Source organism: Neodiprion pinetum, chromosome 2 (assembly GCF_021155775.2).
Source record: "Neodiprion pinetum isolate iyNeoPine1 chromosome 2, iyNeoPine1.2, whole genome shotgun sequence".
NCBI classification, from domain to species: Eukaryota; Metazoa; Arthropoda; class Insecta; order Hymenoptera; family Diprionidae; genus Neodiprion; species Neodiprion pinetum.
In genome coordinates, this window is record NC_060233.1 from 38,747,263 (window position 1) to 38,772,704 (window position 25,442).

The 25,442-nt window shown below is 42.3% G+C and overlaps 1 protein-coding gene and 1 long non-coding RNA gene across 5 annotated transcripts in view; one reads left to right on the plus strand and one right to left on the minus strand.

The window, feature by feature from the left end:
- Positions 1-25,442, minus strand: part of LOC124213268 (uncharacterized) — a 108,036-nt gene that overhangs the window by 9,256 nt on the left and 73,338 nt on the right. The window lies entirely within an intron of this gene.
- LOC124213271 (uncharacterized) lies at positions 9,840-12,221 on the plus strand. The gene is made up of 4 exons (XR_006881858.1): positions 9,840-9,919; positions 10,629-10,734; positions 10,898-11,096; positions 11,989-12,221. It is a non-coding gene; the product is annotated as an uncharacterized lncRNA (long non-coding RNA).

The window sequence follows — 25,442 nt, forward strand, 5'->3', positions numbered from 1 at the left end:
CGCACAAGCAGAAAAAAAGACAAATCTTTTCGAATCGAACAAACGCGGTTCAACGAAACAACGTGTTAGAAAATTCCACGCCCCTCGTTACTCGCATTACGCGTGTCAAGCGCACGATTCGTAGTATAAATGAAGCAATTTTTCATTCCGTTAGCAGTGTCGACTGGAATAAAATGGGTAAGTATGAAACAAAAAATAAAAATAAAAATGAAAAAAACTAAATACGAAAAGCTCGGGCTAGTCGACTTGCCCACATTCAAAGTTTGATCTTGATACGACCGATCGGGATTGATAGCGAAATAGGGAATTGGCAATTCGAGAAAAAGTTTACTCGATACTTGGAAATGTCTGCGGGGGGTGCGGCTAATGTCGTCGTAGACTAGTTCTCGATACTTCGTTGCAGGTTTCCATTTTCTTTCCTGTCGCCGGTATATAACACGGCGCAATCGAATCTATCTATACCTGCGGACCTATTCCGGATGGTTTACGGAGATTCAGAGGGCGGTTCTATCCTCCAAATTACGTCTTGCGGATCCGCCGGCGGAAGTGAAATTGTTGTTGGCAAACACCGATATCTACACGTCGGATTGTTTCGGCACTCGCTTCGCCGACAATCTTATATTACACCTTATACATTTTCCTCCGTAACGCGCGAGCTGTTCTATTCGCGAGAAGCATTCCTCCTCCCTCCCGCCCCCGGAAACAGGCTAAAGTAGGTACCCCGCAGTTATGACCGAGGAAACCGTCGTCAAGGGAATCCGGTATACGGCATAATGAGAATCGCCGTAACGGCGATATTTCTTTGCGTAAAAAGCAGCTGTGAACTTTGAATAAATTTCTTCACTTGAGGCAGACTTTGCCTCCGCCGCATCCTCAAACCCGCAGTCCCTGTCGTTTCAACAAAACAGAGTTTAAACTTTAAATCAGAATCCCAGCGTAAAGGTGATTCTTTCTTGTAGAACATATAACGAACTCTTTGCGAAATTTGCAATTTTTTTTCAAATTTTTTTCTTTCCGTAAATACCGTGGTCGTTGATGGAGGAATATTGTTATGAATATTTTCTTTTCATCTTGAGAGAAGGTCGTGCGATAAATTTCGCGAAAGTTTAATATAACATAACGATTAGCGGCTGCACACAAAACGCTTCGTACACCGTTCAATTTGTTTCGCACGTTATATTATATATCTGGCGTTAAATACAGTCAGCACATTACGGAGGGTAATTCAGCATAGGTATCATTAACTGCTAACGAGTTAATAGTTACGGCTATCAACTTTTGTCATTTATGAATTTCACATTAATCTCGCACACGTACCCGTAACCTTAAGTATTTCTTCATATTTGCATTACGTACAGATATGCATGCGAAGTATATAAATATTATTCAACGTTAATTTAGGCTGACTAATTCATCTAGCCGAGAGTTGTCTGGACGCTTGAATATCAACGAGCCGAACGCCTTTCTTTGCCGGCAAGAAACAATCTTCTTAGTATTAAAAAAACATAGAGGTGAAAAAATAACAAAAGAGTGGATGGTAAAAAATTTAGAATAATAATAAAAAAAAAAAAAAAAAACTTATACAAGCCCACTTGATATGGACGTTACACATTCGCGTTTGGCACAGAGCACCGGAATGAATATCAAATAGTGCCGACTGAATCGTAGAACAAAAACAGTACCTACCTCACTTTTAATTTTCTCATTTCGTCGTATAATTTTTTTTCTTTCAGAGTTATTATATTTTCGCATGAGTGATTTTTTTTTAAATCGTCCATACAACTTTGTTGAATCTGCCGATAACTTACTGGATAAGAAATGTTTCCAACTTTGACGAAATGTACTAATTTTTATTCGTCATTCTTACTCGCAATTCGCGAAAAAAGAACTCAGTGCAAATTTCATACGCGTTTATAGACAACGGAGGGAAGCCGTGATATTCTACTTTGCGAGACCTTGACCGGTTTGAAGCCTGTTTGAATAACGTTTGCGCGTTCCTTTCACCGGTCAGAGGAAAACCGGTATATACATTCTCTACGGAAGACTAGCGCCAGACATAAGCTAGACACTCGTTAGACGGTACGGACAGATACGCTAGGCGCTATAGATGCCTGCTAGACGGCCAAGGTTAGCGTGCAGACAAGGTCCGATGAACGAGAGAGGGAGAGAGAAAGAGAGAGAGGGATGTAGAAAAGTCGGCCGACCGTTTGCGTTACGCCGATATATTACCTCATTCAATACGAGACGTAGAACGGAGTTTATTCCGAGTTGCGGAATTTAACAGGCCTCGCGTAAACGGCGTATCTGCATCAGCCTCTCGAATCAGAAACTCCTCTTCGTAACGAAAGTGTTTCACACCGCTCTCGATGTCAATTTTATTTGGTGGGTACTTACGCGTCACGATGAGTGAGGGAAGAAAAAAAAAAAAAAAAAAAACCAAAAATGAAGAGGAATTGCAAAAACTTATCCCGCTTATTAATATTTCATCAATACGTTCCGCGGATTCGATCAGCTGTGTAATGATTCAGGGTAAAAAATTCATACCGTATTAAAGGTTTTTATTTTGATGGTTTTTTGTTGAAACAGGTTTAGATAAATGCTAGAGATACGCGTTTCTTGTCCTCATTAAACATAGGTATATATTTATGTATAATGGTACCAGCTGACAATCGAATCATGAATCACCCCAGCCTCGTTTGATTAAGGATGACTTATTTTTCCCCACCCACGAGAAAGGCGACGGGCTAATTGATTAATAAATTACTTATCACGCCGTTACGAGCCCTCGTGAAACGGTGCCGATGATATTCGCTGAATTTTCAATTCTTCTTCTGACTCAATTATCAAGCAAGTGCGACGAACTAGTGTTATGTAGAGTGATATTAAGCGAACAACAGGTTTATTGGCGTTGTAATGAAGGTGTCAATTATGTTAACTCAACTTTTATTGCCTACCATAACGTAAAGCACACAACCAAGTTGGTAGCGATATCGAGAAACACGTAGGTATTACAGGTGCGATTCGACGCTACGTGGTTCCCTCTCTTTACTTTACTACTCACATTTATTATCAACGTGTGTAAATACGACTGACAGAGTATCCGTTGAAAATAGTCGACGGCTTGCGGTGAGGGGCAATTAGTTTTTTGCCTATTCCCATCGTCGTTTTGCCACCGATAAATTTGATCCTGCATCAGAGAGTCGCGAATCATTGAGCGATCGCAACTGAAAAGGCAATACGGTCATTGCCGAGATGCAGCGTAAGGTTTTTTTCATTTCGTCACGATTCGTTTCGCCTCTTCTTTTTTTTCGGCTCCTCCGGGTCCTTTGTGCGGCAGTGCTTATACAATAGCTAAAGAAAGCCAAAGAACTCTTTGGCGCGTTAAATGTGCGCTCGTATTATACTTACACACCGTTCGCGAAAATGTAATATACCCACCTACCTACACCTCTACCTGTATAACCTACGCTTAACGCGACGGTCCGCAACACCGCCACATCCTTTTACCTGTATGACACGCAACCGGAATATCTTTTTTTGACCTGCACACTACACACACGGCTACGCGGCTACGAAACTTTGCGCCAGAGGCTGATGACCCTGACCGTTCGAGGGACGTTGCTCCTCGACTTCCATAGCTGTTAGATCCTCGGCCGAAAAGAGCCGTGTGTTCGACGATGTACGCAGGAGAGAAGTTCAGAGAGAGAGAGAGACAGAGAGAGAGAGAGAGACAGAGAAACCAATATTAAGGATGAAATCACTCAAGATAAGATGATGTTCTTCATCGATGATACAAGGACTTTGTGTGGATAATCCGTGCGAAACCAAATGCTAGAGTTTATAAAACGGTTTATTTCATTCGACGAAATCCGTTGATACGTGCAGAGTCGAAGATTGTGGGAGAAGAAAAAACAAAAGTTCTTCGATTAAAAGAAAATTAATGATCGAGGTGACGAGAGAGAGATAAATTTGACAAATTCGTGCAATTGGGTTTTAAATTTGAGCTGCGAGAATTTCGTACAGTTTTGACTATTTCTCTACCTACTGTGTTTCTATCTATTTTCGGATATAAACATGCGATCTGAAGAGATCGGGCATGAACCGCTCGGCCTGCCTCTGCTAATGCTATATTATTATACCACGTTTCCTACTTCATTTTCTTCAACCGCAGAGAATCGATTATCTGACCACCTTTGATCAGCCGGACACGCATCCCCGAATCTGAGAAGGCGATAGAAGTGCAAGAAAGGCACGGATTATTGATCTTCCGGTTTATTGTCCCCGTTTCGAATCTCCGAGAGATCATTCGATCGTTATATCGCGAGGGCATTATAAACTCGCCCGAAAACCTGCACGGCAAGATTTATCCCGAGATAATGATTTATATCCTTGACTCTGTTTGCCGTTTAACCGAAATATGCCCCCCTCGTCACGAATTGATTTTTAACACCGTTACACTTCATCGGCACTCGGAATTAGCCTCAATTCAAAACGGAGATCTCAAAGATCGATTCCAAACAGATATAAATATGCTCGGAGGATCACGTCTCATTTCTAGATTCGCCAAGTTTACGCGGCAGAAATAGAGGGAAAAAATTCGCATATTTTTTTAAAAATTTTTTTCTTCTTCGTTAAAAAATATACTATCCATGCAGACAGTATCGGTGTCCAATGTAGTACAACGAATGCACCGCTAGACGCCGCAGGCTGTCGGCACTGCAAACGCTCTCTCACAAGCGAGACGGCTTTGCTATTCGGAATTTATCCGTACTTATTTATCCCCGGGCAGAAATAATTTAACGCTGCTTTTTGTACCAGACGGTCGTATAACCTACCGAGAGAAACAAATCCCATAATTACCAGTCGAAATTAAAGCATATTAGAGGTCATTCAGCTGACGAGACAAAAAATTCTAAAGAATATCTCATTCTTAATTGAATTAAATGAACATGAGTCCAACAAATAGTAAAATGATCGAAAAGAAACGATTTTTTTTCTTTATGAATAAAATTTTTTGTCGAAATGGAGGAGAAGCGAGTCAGTCGAGTGCGACGGGGAAGAACAACGATTGGCTTAACATTGTGAAAAAAAACTTTCTCCTTTGCGTAAAGATAGGAATTTTTTCATCTCTACGGAAGCAACGTTAATCACGATAGATTTAAGGTCTAAGCTAAGAAATTTGCGACTTTTTCAGTATGTTACTTGTGAGAATTGAAGTTCTCGACGTTCATCCGGTTTTCGCTAGCGCCGAGAGTCTGAGCTCCACGTGATTGCCGACGTGTTACAGCTGCACATGCGAAGGGGTATATCGGTCATTGGAAACTCGTTGGAATGGAAGAAGCGCGCAAAAGGCGATAGTGGCTGTGGGCTGGAGCCACGGTTCGGTCCTTAATGCTGCCCTGCACAAAGAAATCTCGCAACAAGAATTGCTCGCGAGTGTCCTATATTCAGCAGGCCTTTCACCTTAACTAAAGTCGGCAAAGATGGAGGGCCGGATATATCCAGCTTCGCTGTAAGGCGAGGCTCGATAAGATTATAAGCGAGAATTTCGATTAGGTTAATTATATTATACCTGCAGCTGCGACCTTTTTGCATTAACGTTGTGTAACGGTAATTAAAAAAACTAATTAATACGCTTAGTAAAAATAAATAATTTAACGCGTCTATCCCTGCGTTACGAATGTTCTCGAACAATTCCACAATTGACGAGTACGAAACTCACCGATTCGATTCTTGGATAGAAATTCAACACCGCCTTTAAATATTAGTTACTTGCACGGAAATCGACGAGATATCCGAGCGCTAAAAAATTATACTACGAATATTACAGGAGTTGAATCGACTTTCGAAACGCATAGGTAGAAAAAGAGTAGTAACATATTTTCAACGCCTAAGCAATTCTCGAATTTCCGTTCTTTTATTTCACACAACCCATTTCTCGATTATCCACAAAATCTCTCTGTCTTACGATAAGAAATATTTTCATACGATGCGCTTTCCTCCCTGACAGGATTCTCCTCCGTGATCCAAGTATATCTCTTTAATATTATTTAAATGTTTATAATTATATTTCCTTCTTCTTTGGGCGCAAGATTTTTCGCTCAAGTCGTACAGCTGGTTTTTAAAAATTTTGTAACGGAGCGTCGAAATCGCTGCGTCGTTTACAAATCTGCGGACGGAATACCGTCATGCGTTTCTACAATAACGTTCACGAGTGGCTGACGCGCGAATCTGAGGGTTTATTTACGGCCGGTTTTCGGTCACATACAGGCGGGTGGGTATTATTTACTTAGAAATTTCCATTCAAAGGTTCCAGACGGTCAAACCGCGTCCGCAGCTTAGAGCAAACACGTGTCTTTTGCGAACTCTCTAAACGAAGAGACCCTTTTCAGCCAACAATGTCCACAATGAGCGTGCCTGACTAGGAGAACCTGTATGAAGGTACGAGCTGGACGTAAACACAAGGCCCCTCAAACGGTTGAGATTTTTCGAAAGCTTCTCCTCAGGGATGACGAAGCGAGAAAGAGGAAAGCTCGAGGCCCTGCATCGAATCATCGCGAGATAATGAAAAGAAGAAACGAAATAAAAGAAAAAAAATAATAAAAAAATTTCAAAACAAAAAGGATCGGTTATGGAAGCGGATAAATCGAGAGACATCCCAAAGACTGGTTCATCCGTCCGCGTGGTTGCGGTTGCGGAATAAGTTTACGAGTTTACGCTGATCATTATTCAAGTCAAATTTGAGCCTACGATATTAGCGTTTCGTCCAACGTACCGGATTAGCATTGTTCGAAGGAATGTAACCGGAATCTCAATGCAGATTCCCACGGGTCCGTATAATCTCTAACAATAAGTGGAGTAGAAGTACGAGTGATTGCTGCATCGTTGGGAAAAGAGGAGAAGGCGGAAGTGATGGAAAAAAGTATTGCGATCGGCGGTAGAAATATCGAGAGAAAAAAAAAAAAAACTCCAACTAGTCGTAGGTATTCAAAAACCTACGCCAAAGCTCGGCGAGGCGATCCTAGGCAAAAGTATCGCGATGAATCAGGGAGCTTTAAAGTTCGGTAGCGCGGTAAAATAACGAGCCGAACCAGTGAAACCGGTTCGCTGACACGCCTTAGAAGATTTGCGTTTCTGCAGCACGGCATTAACGACCATGGAACTTATTGCTGGAATAATTGCCGACTGGCCGAAGCGTGCTTCACGCACTTGCAAATAAGCTGAGCGATCGGTGGAGAATATGAGAAGTATCTTAGCAAAAGCCTCGCCTCGCGGTACATCGATAATAATATTTGCCGCACTTTGTTACACATAGGTATGCAGGCCGGGCGGCAAACACTCGTCGTATCAGAATAAAACTATCGAGGGTAATCTAAACACGTCTGCAATACTTCCTGCCACGACTAGACGCAGCCTGCAACCGAGTCTTATCTTCTCCCGCCACGTTAAACGCCGTGGTTGGTACTTGCGCGTCAGACACACCCGATAACGCAGCGAAATGCGAAATGCAACGACTCACTGCTCAGAATTGCCTTATTTGTCTGTCACGAGTGCATCGGGCTTGCCTCAAAATTTCCGCACGTATTTCGGGCTACGAATCTTTGGCGAAAGTTCGATTTTTTTTTATCTTTTTTTTTTTTTTCGTTTCTACGAAATTTCTGCAGGCGTAAAATAGCGTGAAGATTTTCGTATATGTAAATAACGTAGCTATAAAAAAACAACACGTATGTAAATTTTTGGAAGCAGTTAACGTACTATACTGTTAGTAAAAATTTGACTTGGCTGTGTTTTAAATGCACAAAAAAAAAAAAAAAATATGAATAAATTGGGAGCCTTAAATATTTTTCATCGACAATCGTCGTTTATTTATTATTCGTTCGCGGTATGTACATCGATTCATGGTCATCTTAGAGTGAAATAGAGAACCGTGTTGAAAAAGAAATTGTTTTCAATACCGAAATAGTTTTTCCCAATATATGTATAATATTTACTTCATCGCTCGTTTATGTGCCTACATTATGACGTACTCCGACGAGGTTTGCGAAATGGAAAAAAGAAGTAACGCACTCGACGCAATGACTGTGAATGTGAAAAGTAAAAATGCGTATCATATTATTCCAAGTAAAATATTCAAGGATAAAATTGCAACGAAACTGTCTATCGCTCTCAGTCTTTATACCAGGTGTCGAATTGGTCAGAGTGCCAAAGATCATTGAAGACCGTCTTGATAGTGATGAGATTTTTCCTTTCCGTTTACAACGACAGCGCACGCTTCGTTGAACGATTTGTCGTAATTTCCTCTCCAAGGACTATACGATCTTTGCGAAAGCTACTTGACTTTGTTCGATGAAAATAAAGGAATAGAAATAAAATGAGAACAAGGAAACAAAAAAAAAAAAAAAAAGGATCAAGCTTGTCTCGAGAAACTCCCGAGACGCCAAAACCTAGGCAGAAATCGAAGTAGATTCAAATCTTTTGCGCGAAATTACTTTTAGTGACATTTTTTTAAATTTATTTCTCGTACGGGATGATTGAAATTTCACACCGTGAATTTGAAGATTCGCGTATACAATGTAAGGAACCATTTTGTTGGCAGTACGGATACCAACCGTTCGCCACTTTATCAATCAGCCACAACATGCAAGTATACAGGTGTGCTTTCTGCGAAATCAGATTGCAAGTTTTCGACTCAAGATGCGTGGTATAGATTGTTCGTCCGACGTCGCAAGCGTGAGTTAAAATCATTTTTTCAATTCAACCTTGGCATCGTTTTTCAGCGGCTGACAATTATTACGAACGGCATCGAATCTGACAAACAGAGGAATCGGTCACGAGGACAAAGCCACGTTGACTTTTTGCCTGAAATTAAAAGTTCGACGAGTTGAAAGGTTTATAATAAAACGAACGGTACGTTTTCGCAATGTGAAAAATTCAGGGCAGTTCACTCGCGAATGCGAATCGATACCTTGACGAATTCTGGTTCAACTCAAATGTCTGGGTATGTTAGGTAATTAAAATGGAAATTGAAATCATTCGTTGGCCAAAATCGTGAAACGGAACGAGAACGGATTTCCGTCCTAAGACCAGGCCTTCCCCACTAAATTTCTACGCGAACGTTAAACTGGTTAAGAACCGAGGTACTAATGGGATAGGCCAAGGTTGTACGGGTGAAGTGTAAAAAGGACCAGGTGACGACGAGGCGAATGGATGTACGTGCAAATTTATACGTAGCCAGGAGAGTTGAACTAGCCCAAGACACGACCGTGAATAGCGCGTACATGAGCGTGTCTATGCCGTGTTAGTTCAAGGTTATCCGAAACGGAAGTCTGGCTCGGTGTGTTTAGAATAACATCGCCGGAGGCGAGCCGCAAACGGGGTGGAGGGAGAGAAGCGGAGGAGAAAGAGGTTTGGTTAGATTTGACCGGCTGCTGATAGACTCGTCTGCACAGTAACATAGGTCAGTGACACACCGAAGGCCACCGAACTAGAGGCAATAGGATAGGATTGGTAATTCGCCAGAGGTACAGCAGTGCCGATCGACGGCACAGCGGCGTCTTTTCATTAATCATTGCTACGACGGCGAAAAAACGTACAAATAAAAAAATAAAAAAAAAAAAAAACAACTCCGCACAGATAGATATTTTGCGAAACAAAAAAGTACCGCCAATTTTTTTGCAAATTTTCATCGCTCGACCGCGTCACGCTCGCTGTTCTCGTCGAGGGCGTATTTTTCACGCGCTGAGCTGGCCGAGGCAGGCAATTAAATTCCTCGTTTCGCGCACTTGCTCAGCGTATATAGAGATATTAGAGTCCGCGGTTCCGCAGGCGTGTTTCACACCGTAAGGAGGAAGTGGTTTGGTTAGATTTGACCGGCTGTTAGACCCCGTGTTCAACTATACTTAGCTGCATAGCAGCCTGGGTAAACAACACTTGTAAGGTCGATGCGTGTGCAGAAATATAATTATTGTTGGGTGATTAGAAATGGAGGGCGAGAGATTTAAGAGCACGTAATTGTGAATGGTCCTTCCTGTAATTGACGCGATAATTCGTTTCTCATCTCAATTCGAATACGCTAGAATTTCGAATATTAACTGCAGAGAAGTAGGCGGGTATACGTCCATGCATGTATGTATGTGTATATTTATGCTGAAAGAAGGAAAAAAGAAATCACTCAACTAACGCGACGCGCAACGACATTTGAAATTCCGAGTAGGAGATATCGGGACGAATCCGGCCGCCTCGCCTCCAGGGAGATATCAATTTTTCTATACAACCACACACGCACACGGACACACAGTCTCCCTGGAAGTGATTTCCGCATGAAATTACAACATTTCCATTTATACCGCGAGTCAGAAGAGACAAAAAGAGGGAGAGAGAGAGAGAGAGAGAGAGAGAGGAGAGACGTATCTCGACAGAGCGGTGTCTAAATTTGGTGTCACGTGACGATCACGTAATCGTAGGTTAGTAACGTTGCTTCGTGCCAGTCAAATCCGCGGACGCTTTATTAGAATTTACCGAGCGACGCTGAGACGGTCGGTTCCCCCTTTTACTTTTTTCTTTTTTTTTTTTTCTTTAAATTTTTTTTATCTTCATTATATTCCTCTCTTTTCCTTTTTGTATTCTAGGTCATAGCAGGTGGGAAGAAAAAGCGGTCCGCGTTTCACGGCTGCTGCGGCGTTACGACGGGGGGAAAAGAGGCGTCGAGATCGTTCGCCGGATTGCAAACCGAAGGTAAGGTGTAGTATGTACATTAGTCGGGTTTTAACTCCCGATAATGATCGCTCATTCTCCTCGAAATAAAATCACATCAACGAACACCGCTCGAATGCGACATTCGGATTTGTATTTGGCGCACGTTCGTTATTTCCTTACATGTTACATGTATTTTATGGAGAAACTGGTGCGGAAATAACGATACCACAAGAGCACATACGACCAGTCCGCAGCTATAACCGTGCCTACCAAGAACGACCGAGGCCCGCGGATTTAAATGCTAGCTAGAATCTAATGACGATGACTGCACCATCTTCCCGGATTTCGCAACTGACCTCTGCGCGTTTCGCACGTAGAGATACGGAACCGCAAACACCGCGGTATGCATCCACACACGCGACTCTCGCCTTGAATACATATGTCTACATTGTTATCTACTCTCGTGCTACCGAGAAACGGTGACTGGCTAGCTTTGCGACACTGTAATCGCAAAACACTGTGTGTCTACCAATCTGCATATCCTAGGGTGTTTCGGAAAAAAATAATTCTTCATTGTACACCAGGGCACTTCATAAAAATTTTGTTTACGGTTGAAAGAAAGATTCTGTTAAATGACGAGCGTTATACGTTATCCGGAGGATCGCGGTCGGTTGATTTTTCACTTTTATACATTTTTTTTTAAATTTATAAAGCATCCCGAATGAAATTGTCTTTCTACTACTTACGTCAATCGTAACATCAATTTACGTTACAAAGAAGATCCAGACTTGTAATGACAAGTCTCCGGTTGATGTTTGAGAAGTGTATCTAACGAATTTTTCATTATCAATTCAATCTCATGAAATAGTTACAATTTAATATGGACTTTAATTTAGGAGAATAAGATTTTCGGTTGATATATTCTTGTATTATGGATCGTGATCTATGGGTTGAATACAAATGTCAGGAAATATATAATAATTGATGTGCTACCACGTGTTTCTTCGTAAATTCGAAAAATTGAATGAGCGCGATCTTCTACGTAACGTAGAACACTCATCTTTTGACAAAATCTTTGTTTCGACCCAAACGAACATTTTAGGGGATGCAACAGCGGGAAGTGGTAAATTATTTTTATTTAAAACACCCTACCGCGTACTATTGCTGAAAGCTCGAGCTTCGTCTATACCTATAATGCAATGCATCTTTTGTACAAAGCACGTAAAACTCTGATGATGCTGCCACTCTTGTATTCCACACACACACACACACACACACAAAAATGTGTTGCAGAACGAAGAAGAATTGCCCAGACGGGGATTGAGCGTCGCCAGTTTCTGGAATATGAGAAATAGACACGGATTGCAGCCCGCGGATGAAGAACCAGTAGCTCCATACATATATATATACATATATGTATATATGTATACTACTGCTACGAAATACGTACGTCATGCGTAACTTTATTGTGTATACTTGGAAAATAAATGTGGTGCGATATCTTGCACTTCACCGTCGTAAGATGACTTTGAAAGAATGGAGATTTTTTTTTCATTCATTCATTTTTGCTTCGTTTTTATTTCCCCACGCGGCACTTCGTCGTCACGAGGAAACGGCAGATAGCGAAAAAATTGATTGTCTAGATACCTGTTCTACAAATTTATCGAAATTTATACCTTGTGCAAGTAGTACCTGCTCAAACTTTATCTATTTCTCTGTTCTTACATCTCTACAAGATACGAGACCTATGGCTTGAAATTTTTTTCTCAAATTCCATCCCGTTATTTCCAGTTTTTGTGTATCGCAAAGTGCAAAGATCGTTCGCTTCTTCAATTCAGCAGGTTCGTTGCCTTACAGATGTTTTGAAATTTCGTAACATCAACTCCGTATAGAAAATGAATCCCTGTTTCGAAAAACAAAAATTGAAATATAGAATTGAACATTCGACAAGGATGTGGTCTAAAAATTGTCAAAGACGCGTACGGAATTTTGTCTAAAAAATAATGACATGACAATCTTGAAGATCGATTATCAAGAACAGATAATTCTCACTGTCAACGATTTTTGCGAACCTCCTTTTATGTCCCTTTAAAAATTGACTCCTCAAACAAAATTCTCAAGACGGTCGTGTCCGGCCGAAACGATTTCTACTAAATTGGCAAATTTGCTCAGATTTATTCGCTGTATATAATACACCGCGCAATATCCATTAAAGACAGTGGTTGCAGAGAGCCGGATGAGTGTTGCATGAGAATAAAGTGTTGATTATCCTTGACGCGTTCAGCTCCTAACGCAGAGTTCGCAGACGGTCATACGATTCTCGCCTTCTAATATCTAAGGATCGTCGTTCTTCGCAGCAAGCCGGTAGTTGCGTAATACTTAACCTTGACAACAGGTATAACAAGTCTCTATTTCTCCTTTCGGTGCTGATCTAACAGCCGATCGCAGGAGGTATAATAACAATGCTTGTCCTCTTTTTTTTTTCTTCTATTTCTTCATTCACTCCCCCCCCCCCCCCCCCCCTTAGGTTCATTTATTCATTTACCTATTACATCCGTTGATTTTTTGTCGTCAAAAACCGATGCGCCCGGACCCGTTGAAAATTTCTGAAAAGATTTATTATTCCCCGGTACTACAAGCTGGACACGTCTAGCTCTGCATACACGCTCCGCGGTACGTACACGGGCATTATCGTATTTACGTTTATACTTTCAACAAGCGGACGACGAGAAGAATACATATGGCAGGTGGGCATCAGAAGGATTCAACGAGCGCGCGCGTGTCCGTGTCCAAAAATACGAGAACGTAATTTTTAATGAATTATTGCGCGCCCGTGGTAACGAGCCACGATCCATCCGTACGATTCTCAATCCGGTCCTTTCTCCCCCTTCCCCCCCCCCCCCCCCCCCCCCGCAAAGTAGAATAGCGTATACCTTAAAACGCGCGATTACATCCGGAGGACGAAGCGGCGTCGATCGATAGATACGGCAAATTTTTCCGTCGTTAAATCACGGGCCTTACGTAACTCACGGCGAAGATCGGTGAGGTAGGCGAGAACTGGACAGGTGGGTACAGTTAGCCACTAAAAACCAAGGTCCGAGCCACGGACAAGACGCGCCGCGTTAGAGAATGCTAGATGTTGCCTAAGGCCGGCGGAGGAGAAACGGCCAAGGTCAAGCTAGACAAGGTGAACGCGGTGGAATGACGCAACAACGACATTACGCATCGCCGCGACGAGTCATAGGCGTCGTCGAGTATTCCGCGGGTGTGCGGCGAAATAGATTAGCGATAGAAATGGAGGGGGGGTGGAAGAGAGGCGGAAGAATCGGGCGAAGGAGCCTTAATGACCCCTCGTTCTCGGCGACATCGAGCGACGACGACGCATCGAGTAAGACGAGCAAGACGAGGAATACGTGGGAAGCGCGAAAGCCGCAATTCTCAAAGACAGTAAATAATTGCGGTATAACCAAACCGTGTCCGAGGTCGTTGACCCCCGAGGAACGATCTTTTCTTCGTGAGGAGTAGAAGACGCGGAAGAAAAGGTCGCCGATCGAGTTTCTTACAGAAAATTGCACCGCCTCGTTTTCGGCATCGAGCTTGCGGGGCGGAAGAGGAACCGAAACACCTTACTGATTAGGGGAATTACCAGACCCGAAGGGATCGGAGGCTGGATCGGGGTACGAAACACGGGCATCCGAACGGCAAGTCCCGGGATCGAAACGTCGTCCTCGAACCACGTCACGTACGTGACGGCGTGACGGAAATTCTTCTTGGACGAGAAATACTCTTTCAAAGATTATAATGTACCCAGTTTTCGACTTCTGTGCACCCTGCAAAGAAAAAAAAAAAAAAAAAAAAAGAAACCGGTATACCTATACGTGCCGGGTATTTAACGTCGCTTTGAACGTGATGAAAAAGCTAAGCGAGATCGCCTCTCGGCAGCCGTGCAGAGACCAGTACCTATGTTTCCATCCATGTCCTATCGTACGTATGGCGAATTACATTTTCTCAAATTCAGCGAATGCTTTGAATTTTTAGCATTTCATGTTTCACGATCGCTGTTTGAGACTGACCGTTAACCGATAGGCAGAATTTTGAGAATCGAATCCTCGACAAGATTTCAAATCGTTTAAGCATACGTTTACAGCGTGAATAGCGATAGATACTACAAGAATAGTCCAAAAGATCCCGTGCGCCTTTGACGAGGAACCCACAGCGCCATTTCTCAAACCAAAACCAAATGACTAATGATCCAGCGTCGTGCCAGTTCGCCGTATAATATGTTTCTAGTAACGACGCGTGTGTAAAAACTCTGTAGCTATCTACGCCGAAACGATTTCTCTGCGTCGTTCCGGTTTTACAGAGCCGAGCGAGAGAGAGAGAGAGAGAAAAAGGAGTGAAAAAGAATTGGGAGGAAAAAAAGATGTGAGCGTTACGTGTCTTCGGTTTATTAGAATCGAGAGTGACCCGAATTACGGTCGCGGCCGCAGCGAACGCGTGGTTTGCGTCGCGTATACGGTCTAACGATAAACAAGTTGGCGTAGGTCGGAAATTAATGTACGTATCATTGTAACCTTGCGGCTAAGCAGCGTGTAGAAAGTTTACACTAAGGCGAGTGTTGGAAGTTGCGTGACTAGATCCGCGAACATTCGAAATAACGGTAGAGATGCTATTTAACAGCAGCTACAAGTACACCGGTATATCAAATATTCCAACCATGACCTATTCACTTCATTGACGGTTTGATCGGCGAGCTGCAGCTTATGCTTATTATACACTTATAACCACCGTGCAGAGATGTATAAAATAAACAAGTTCTCCGCAGATCGATCGTGCAATGATTTATTTTCAAAGCGATCATCGCTGTCCTCCAATCCTTCGCATTATCCGTCAATTAAAATACATATCTCCAGTAGGTACTTAATTCACGTGCCAAGCAACTATTTTTCTGTTTTTTTTCTTTTCCTTTCTTTTCTTACTTCAGCTTCAATTCGAGGTTTGGTTTGATCTCAGCGGTTGTTCATGAATATTCGAATTAGCCTCGCACCATTAATTACACAAGTTGGCGAAACGAGTTCTTGCTAAGAGATTTAGAAAATCTCGATACGATCTTTCTTTACGATAAAATATGATTTGTGCAATTTTGCGCGCGGGTAATTACTCGCGCCGAATCGACCAGTTTCGATTTGTCCGCGCGCTGAGCTTCGATGTGGCAAAATGCGTCTTAGGTGCGAAGTCTATTCGGTCGTATACGTGCCAAATTTCAATTAGCACACACCGTCTATACTCACACCGTGAAATCGGCCCACTTTTCGAGGGAAAAGGTGAGGTTCGACGTTTGCCGGCTGCCCGGCCAAACTTGATTGGATATCGAACGGAATATTTCCGCGGCGCATAAAGCCGTCTTCTAAATTAGCATAAATTTACCGACTTACACGGTATTTGCGATCCGATGTGTTCCAAACTAGTGTTCAACGTTATACACCAAAGCGTTGCGTTCAGAGGTCTAAACTCCCACGGCCGGAGCTTAGAGCATAAATATGCTAATTTCCTGGCCGCATTCGGACCGTCGCGACGTTGAATCCGGCAAATCGAACTTCAGGTTTTCGTGAACAGTTGTCAATTTTATACGCCGAAATAAATTTTAGGCTACATATACAGCGGTCGTTTTATTCTACTTATTCACAAATTTCTTTCGTTGCGAACGGTGGTTAACCCGTGGCAAATATACCTACTCGTTACAGCTTGTAACGATATTCTAAATTCGAAATGCCCGCGAAGTTTTGCTGGACACAGCCATCCCGATCCAGGCGTCTGGCGGGAGAAACGGTTGAACGTTTCGAAGACTCTGCGGAAAGACACCAACCCGTACGGCCCGACAGTTATAATACTCCGCAGAAGTCGAAAACCAAGTCGATTTTAAGATTTCCTAAAGATCCGAATACACAGTACCAGTTCACTGAATTTTCGACGTCATTACGATCCCTGCTGTTCTCATCTCCCATCTCAACGTGAATAAACGACGCAATCTGAAGGTGGACACAAGATTTCTAAGCATCCATCAAACGAGAGTGGCGAAGAGTATAATCCCCGGATTGGCAAGTGATTCATCTGGTGCAACGGGATTCGACGACAAAGACAAGGGAACAGTTCACTTTAACGTCTTGTGTATTGAAGGCGCCTTTTTAAATTGTGTGAATGTTTGGATGTGTGAATGAATAACTTTTGATCTTTTTTTTTATGTGTAGACTTTTGTTTTTACCATTTATCAATCGGTTTATCCGAACTATTTTATCTATACTATTTTACCTTTACAATTTTGTCGACCATTTTACGTATATTTTATTTATATTCCATTTACATGTTATTTATATTTAATTTATTCAACAGAGAGTCAAACTCGTATTTATTATCGTTCTCTTAATATTGTCTTGTAAGCCTGTCCATCGAATTCACGTCTTTTTTTTTTCCTTTTATTTTCACAAAAAAAAACGAGTAAATACAAGCTGTGATAGAGAGGTGAGTAAAGAAAATAAAAAAATAAAATAAAAAAAAAAACGTCACCAGAGAAAGGATCAGCAATGAAAAACCGCTGACTTTCGACCCGGACCTACGACAAACGAGTCGGAGAAACAAAAAAGAAAGAAAGAAATCTCAAACGCGCCGACTGTGGCGAGTAATGTTACGTATGTCCAGAGGTCGGTGAACCGTGAAGGATTTCTAACGCTCGCTTTCAATGACATTAACCTAGGCGGCTAGACGGGGAGCGGTGAGCTCGGAACGAGGTTCTAACGATTCATCTCGAACTTGACCGAGTTTCTGGGCCTCCGGTATGTCGGCCGCACTTGTTCCACGCGTACGAAGCTTCCTCTCGGTGTACCGAACATTGCGTAATAAGTACCTACGGACGTACAAGAACGTGACGATGCAAGAAAAGAATGAAATTCACACGCTGAATCGATTAGTTTGAATAACGAGAGGTTCGAGGGCTCGGAATTGCGATATCCAAAATTTATGATGTTAGTTTTCGACAGGCGTATGATTGCAGGTTATTTCTCAGTTCCGTTTTTGCTTGTTTCGACGTATGGAAGAAAAAAATTATTAAAAATTCCACAAGTCTATCAGGTGTTGCTGGCAATTTTCAAAGACCTTAATCATCGTCATTTGTCAGAAAATCAGACGTAGCTTGTTCCTCGGCTCGACACCCGCGCCGTTACGTATTTAACAAGACTGTAATTACATTTCTTGCAGGGGGTGTCGATACCTCGCACCGGGCGTCAAAGGGTTCTTCATCGTGATGAAATACGCGAAATTGTATCGCGTTCGGATTAATTATATCACGAGATAAGGGGGAACGCGATTTAATTTACAAAATTGACCAACCTTTACAGTAACGGGTACAGAACGACGGATGAAACTGGCGTAATTTGATTTCATGGGGGGGGGGGGAGGGGATGTGAACCTTTGTCATATACGCGAGATTATTTCCTGATTAACAAAATTGTTAATTATTCCCTTATAAATAAGTTACGCTCGATATCGGAGTTATTTTTTCTTTTTTTCTTTTTTTTTTTTCAACAACGATGAAAATTGTTCTCGTTTTAACATTGCCAAGAAGACAGAATTCTTCTTCTCAGCTGACGATGAAACCAGAAGCTCAATTATATCTGAAGAGGAAAATGAACGTCTCTTGTCGCTGGAATGTTAGGAATCTAATTAATTAACGTCTTTACAATACACCGGAGAATTCCTGCAGTCCTTTCTCTGCACGTCGAGACGCCGTTCCATCTAAATCGACTGCAATCCACAAACTTGTTCGGAAAAAGACGATACTTTTACAGACGGAAGGAACCGTCGAGAATTTAACGAGGAATTTCAAATCACGTACTACTTCGCGCATTTTCTCGAAGAAAGACTTGATCGACGAACACTGCAAAGGTATTTAAAAGAAATATTGTTGATCCAGGTCCTTTTACGACTAAATGCTAAGATCCTGAATGCAAAATTATTCGAATAGGTATTTTTTATTTTTTGTTAAGTTTTGACCGAACATTTTAGCTGAACATACAAGGAAATAGTTAGACATGACACCCAGATTACTTTTCCATTAACTACAAGGAGAGGAACGCGGACAGCAATGAGTGTCTCGGTAAATATCACGTTTTTCTCCCCTCGTCTCTTACCCGAGAACCTGCGTTATAAACTTTCATCGATTCTACTCCCGGGGGAAAAAAGGTCCGGCACCGCGATTATTTAAATAAAGATAATTCACGACTCGGTAAACGATCGCGGAAGAAAGAGAATAGCGATCCCGCCACGATTCAACAGGGATGACTTTTTTTTTAAACAAACGAATCAAGGCTGGTAGAGGCGGGAAATTTAACGCTCAAAGCAAACCGGATGAAAGATATTCTTCGGGCGACACTGTACACGACGGAATGAGTAAGAAAATTTTTAAAAAAATTACCATCTTCAAAGTGCAGATTTTAATACCGCGTAACATGACGGACAAAGAAACTCTCCCCCTTTCTCCCGATTTAACGGTATCCACGCACAAACAACGTCTGTGTATTTTCGATCATGCATAAATACGTGCGCGAGAAGCGAATAACAGGCAAAATAATGTGCGGTAATAATTTCCTGCGAATATATCATTCACCGTGGTTGTAATTAATTAGCGCTGCCTCCTGCCAGTCAGACCGTGACTTATGCAGACGGCGGAGAAACGGATAGACAGACACCCACGTTACAACACATTGTACCTGCGTCCGTGCAATCTATCGTGCGACGGTGAAATATTGCGAATTCTCGTTACAGCCAACTATTTCTTTTTTTTTTTTTTCCGTCCACTTCGCAAGTATGGCCGAGCTTCAAACGCGCAAAAAGGCGTCTTGATGGGTGTATGATGGCCGATTCTGGCGAGTAGACTGCGGACGAGCGGCGCGTCTGCGGGATAGATTGGTGTTAAAGGTTACCGGGACGACGAAGAGAAGAAAAAAAAAAACAGAAACAACGAAAAAAGATTATAAGACTTGTCGGAGGTGAGCAAGTCTCAGGATACGCGGTCGCCAGTTTGCACTTATTGTTAGCAAATCATCTTCGTATGTTCGGGCATTAATTAATGCATACGATGCTTTTTTACCCGATCGTCGCGTTCCAGAAGTCAAATGTAAATTTAATAAACCCACCTACACAGGAATCTGAAGTCAATTTCATATTTCCGATACCCTATTTTTATTATACAGATGATTGCGCAATTTATTTCTCATTCCTTTTCACGCTGCTTCACATTTTTACTTTTTGAATTTCTTTCTCTTCCTTCTCTTTTCTCGGTATATGTATATATATATATACAATGTTCTATCCTTTGATACGTATCGTTCCCATGATTATCGAAGTGAGTGAATAAACGATTGATATAAATTCTGAACCAATTGTAAGAGGATAAAAAAAAAAAAGAAAAAAGGAACCGAATGAAATCGAGGGACACAAAGGTGAAGAGACGATGCGTAACGTCTCGATCAGCGTAAGGGGAAATTGTCATGAAAATTAGCTGACAATACGAGTGCTAATGAACGAGAATAATATGCGCAGGAGTCGGTGATAAAAATAAAGGAAAACACTAGCGTTCAACTAATCACTCGGTATCCCGCAGTCGGCGCAGAGCTTGCAGTTGGCTTTTACAAGCTCCCGGATGCAGTTCACCGAGTCCCCGGAGCAGGTTTTTCGATTCAATTTACAGAGTGCGCTCGTTCAGGCTGGGACGAAGAGCTCTCTGACTTCCCTTGACTTGATTAGCAGCTATGCCGGTGACGCGTTCATTGCGCGTTTCGCTTTCATTAATTACCGTGATGCATCCCCGTTAATTCAACCGCCATCTGGCTCAGCGCCACTTTGTCACAAACTGACGTTAAAAAAGGATTGTGAAAATCGTCCCGAAACGGAACGACGAAGTATGCATGTTGCCCGTACGTGTCACCCTTCAATTATTCCGGATTATCGTAGTCACTAGCAGAGATTAAGGCCGCGAATCACATCCGTCTCAACTTTCTCCCGCGCGACTAACTAAGCAGACGTCCGGCATTCCGCGTCAAGATCAGAGAAATAGACACGCCGCGATCTCCGTTGGATAATTTTCAGGTCAGATTAGTTATCGCTTGAAACGACAAGCTCGGTTCACGTCGGCGGCTTTGCCGAGAGCCGCGGATAAAACGCCCGATGGAAACGAGAGTAAAACGCGAAATGGGAAACGGGAACGAGACGATCGATCCTTGATTCCAATTACCATAATATCTACCTACTGTGCGCGATTGATTAAGAGCTCTCTGTGTGAGCTGGCTCGATGCTAGGACATCGGGAAGGTGAGCTCTTGGCCGATTGGCCGGTTTCTTCGGTCCTCGATTCTCGCGGATAAAACACGATGGACAATCGACAGGGAATCAGAGACAGGGTTTCATCTTATCGATGAGACGGAGACGCGACTTGGGCGAGATGTACACTGAGAGAAATTTTTAGTCCCGGTTACCGCTCAGTCCTCAACTATTTTCATTTTTTACCACGATCGAAAAGTATAGTTCTAGGTAGAAGATGAAAATTAGTTTTCTAGCTGTTACCGGAAAGTCTAGTATCCGTTACTACTCTTTCTCATTAGGACGACTGTTGGTATATTTTCTTGTAACTGTTGCGAAAATTTAATGCTCGTGCAGCAATAAATTGGCGTCAAAGCCTTGTTTCACTCAAAAAGTAGAGTAAACCTCACAAGCTGATTTTGCGTTGCAATTACCTAAAAAGGATCGATAACAGCGCAAAATGGTTAGGCGTACCTCGTTTTTCGTAATTCCAACAATATTCAAACAGTATTTTCAACGATGTAACGTTTTATTGAATATTTCTAGTTACCGCGACAAATGAAATGTTTCTCAGCGTATAGCTGTGCACGATGTACATACATACCCTGCATGACCATTGCCTATCATCGAGTTTTCTCGCCAACGGTACAATCGCCGTTCGCACATTTGTACCTAACTGCACGCCGTGCATGCATGTACGACATACTCAAATTACCGTTCCAACCATCTCTCGGGACTCGTCCGATGTTGTAATTCTTGCACTCGACACCGGCTCCTCTGCTAACGTTCATTAACGCAGGAATTTCTCTCCTCTTTTTTCCCCTCCTTACGCAGCCCGAGTTGCGTGAGATGCGGTGTGATTACACACGGCTTTGGCATAGTCGTAAGATAATTCCGATTCGATCGATCATCGTCGGTAAACAGGCTCAAGATTTCAGCACCGAACCTTCTATCCCGGAGAATACCAGAGAAGGAAGGAATTGCTGCGTGAATCGTCAGTCAAGCTGCGCTCCGATCTATCAAACACCCCGCGATTTCATCGATATTCCTGCGAGAATTCGATGCGTAGAATTATTACAAGGTCGTTGAATTTAATTCAGAGGTCTCGGATGAAATTCGCGACAGTCATCGAAACCGTACCAAGCATTTCCAATCTTGACTGTTGCCGCTTGTCACTTCTCTCGGTCTTAATTCGTGATGGATTATATTCTCGCGGTCGGTAGCTCGTGCGGCTGATAGCAAGTTGTTGAAGACATCGCGGAGTGAAATGAAACCAATTTGAACAGTTGATGTAATTTACATTCGTCACTTTAACACGCTCACAGATTGATGTTACATACATTATCGCTCGTGTCGCTGATTAAGATACCGAACAATTGGACAATCCGAATCGCGATTGCTCGATCTAAATCGAATTCTGAAGGAGATTTTATTCGTCTGTTTATTTCATCCTTTAGCGAACAAATTCCTTAGTCCGTACAAATAATATTGTCCGAATGAAAACACCGCAAGCGGCAAAATGCGTCGATAATTATAACGAGAAATATTTGACCGATGATTGTGCGTGTCCTGCATTGAAATTCAGTTAACGTTTGGCTCCAAAGTGAAGCTTCAAAGACGCTTTAACCTTTCTAAAATATGCATAGGTATGTATGCATACGTACAAAGAGGCTGGTAGAAGGATCGTTTTTGGTCTTCGGCGTATGACGTCGTAGGCACAAGATACGTGCGTGTGTATATTTTCTTAGCAAAGTTCCGTTACAAAATTGAGACTAGCCGGCGTTCGGTCACCGCAGATTAGGTTGGGTTAGGTTGGGGCAGCCTGCTTCTGGTTCTCGCCCGAATTCGCGGCTCGGTTAGACAAGTCCGAATTTTCAGGATAGATTTATTTCTCCGCGAGATATGAGGTCAAACGTATTCTCCGCCTCGAATATACGCGTCTTCCGCAGTCGCACACACCTTCGTACATAGACACAGTTTTATTCACCGTCGTATTACAGCCGCAAAACGTCGAGGATAAACTTGCGGCGATAAATATTGGACGGTTGACGGAAGTCGATGTGTATTACGAATGCGTGCATCCCTCCTCTGCAGAACAAGACATTATTTATCTAAAAATAGTCGACGAGGGCAAATCATGCCTGCCACAGCAGAGTCTTTAATATTTATCGCTCTCCGGCCTATGACTGACAAACAACCAACAGCTACACGTATCATGTATCCTATATTTATTCTACCTTTACCGAGAATCAGAGTTTAGCGAATTTTGCTGAATTATTCCTAACAAATTTTCAACAAAGCCTACGAACTCTGACCAATTTTAATCCTACATTCAATTTATTGATACTCAGAGGAAACTTGACGATTTTTACTTCGTTAAATTAGTCCTAGATAAGACTGTAACGTGATTTCGACTCGGTGTTATTCTTCGGCTAATAATTTAAAACAGTAAAAAAACTCGTCTCTAGTTTCGTGTACTGAAGAATCATCATGTCAGAATTTGTTGTTGACCTTTTGCTCCAAACGTGAGATCAAGTAACTCGACGCGAGTCCCGTTAAAACGAACGTTTCCCTTGATTGTCGGTACCTTGTAGCCCTTGGCAGCTCCTCAAGAGAGTGAAGGAGGATGAGGGGGGAGGTAAAAGGTTCTGGGAGTACGTAACCTCTCACACACAATAAGTATAGTAATTGGCATGTAGAAGAAGAAGAAGAAGAAGAGGAGGAGGAGGAGGAGGAGGAGGAAAGAGATAAAGAAGCCGGAAGACGACAAGAAGGAGAGAGCGGCTCGAGTAGGCGCCTCCAAATGTACACCTATCTACCGAATACCATATACTTGCAGCTATACTTCAAAGGAACTGGCGTATAATATCCAAGCAGCAAGAGAGCCCGCCGCGGCAGAACGAGCAGACAGTAAGTAAGGCAGCACCGTAGGAAATTGCCGTTCTTTAGGAATTTCAGCCTCCCGCAAAATATGAACATTTGTATGAAGTGAAAAAAATTTTACAACTTCTGCCGGAATGAAAAAATTCACGTCCCTTTTCAACGGCCGGAACCTCGTGCGGCAGAGAGGCTTCTCGAAAGCGAGATAGAGAAAAAAACAACGGTGGAAAAATAAATGAATTGAAGAAGGATTAAACAAAATATTCGCTAAATATTACCTCGCACGTACGTAACCATATGCATGCGTACGTTGTACATGCAGAGGAAAGCAAATTAGGAAGAAGAGAGCGATGGGCGCCCCTATTACGAAAATTACAGATGATATATTTCTCCCACACATACATATAATACGCTACTGCACACACGAATTATACACGAATATATGCATATGCATATATAATATACACACACACGCGTACATTTCCGCGAGTTCGTTATGCAGCTGTAGGAAGGTAGGAAGGTAGGAAGGTGCACAAAAGGTAGGCGGGCAGGTATGTATATATATAATACACAAGCTCGTAGTACGTAACGTTTACCGTTTCCCTTCACTTTTTGCTCACCTTTTTACCACCTTTTTGCAGTCCAGGCTTGATATACCAGTTCTCTACCCTCCCTTCAAACGACGCGTTCACCAACAGGTAGGTAGCCGCGTGCACTCGTGTTAATAATACGCACACAGGTGCAACGGCGGAACTTTTGTGCACTGCGAGAAGGTGCGCGCTGAGGAAAAAGAACCAAACGTACGTATTGCGTCTTGAGGTTTTCCCACTTCGTTCCCGATTTAACCCCATAAATTCATCGTTTCATCCTCCATTTATGCACGTCCTTTAGACGAACGTCTAGATGTCGAAACGTCATTTCACCCAATAAGGCAAGAAAGACGAGACGATCACGATCGCGATCAAACGAGACACACACCTTTCAACGAACAAAAATACTTGCTTGAATCGGAAATGTTAGACATGGATGATGCGAGTCTCGTGGTATTGAAAAATTTACGACTGAATAATGTAGTTATTATTATTTGCTTTATTTTTTTACAAACAAAAAATAAAAAAAATTAGGTTTACTGCCAAGCTGATGATTCCAAGTAATATTATTCAACGATGCGATAAAGATTTCGAAAGTGATATTGAACGCGGAACAAGTAAAAAGAAACTGAACTTCAAACCGTAAAAGCATTGAATACAGGCGAAACAAGGGCGTGGAGTTTCGTTCCACCGAACAGAATTGCACTATTCAAAAAGTTTGAAAGAAGGAAACAAAAATAATGAAATAAAAATCGTAATATAAAGGCCTTGGAATTCGCGTATATCGACTCTTCGATATTGAACAAGTTGCAGAACTCAAGGTCTGAAGTATCGGCCGAGGATGCGTCAGCAAAAATCCTTGCAATCTCTCCCCGGTCTTTGAATATCAAGTATAACCTTGTACATTAGATATTATACAAGCTTGCAA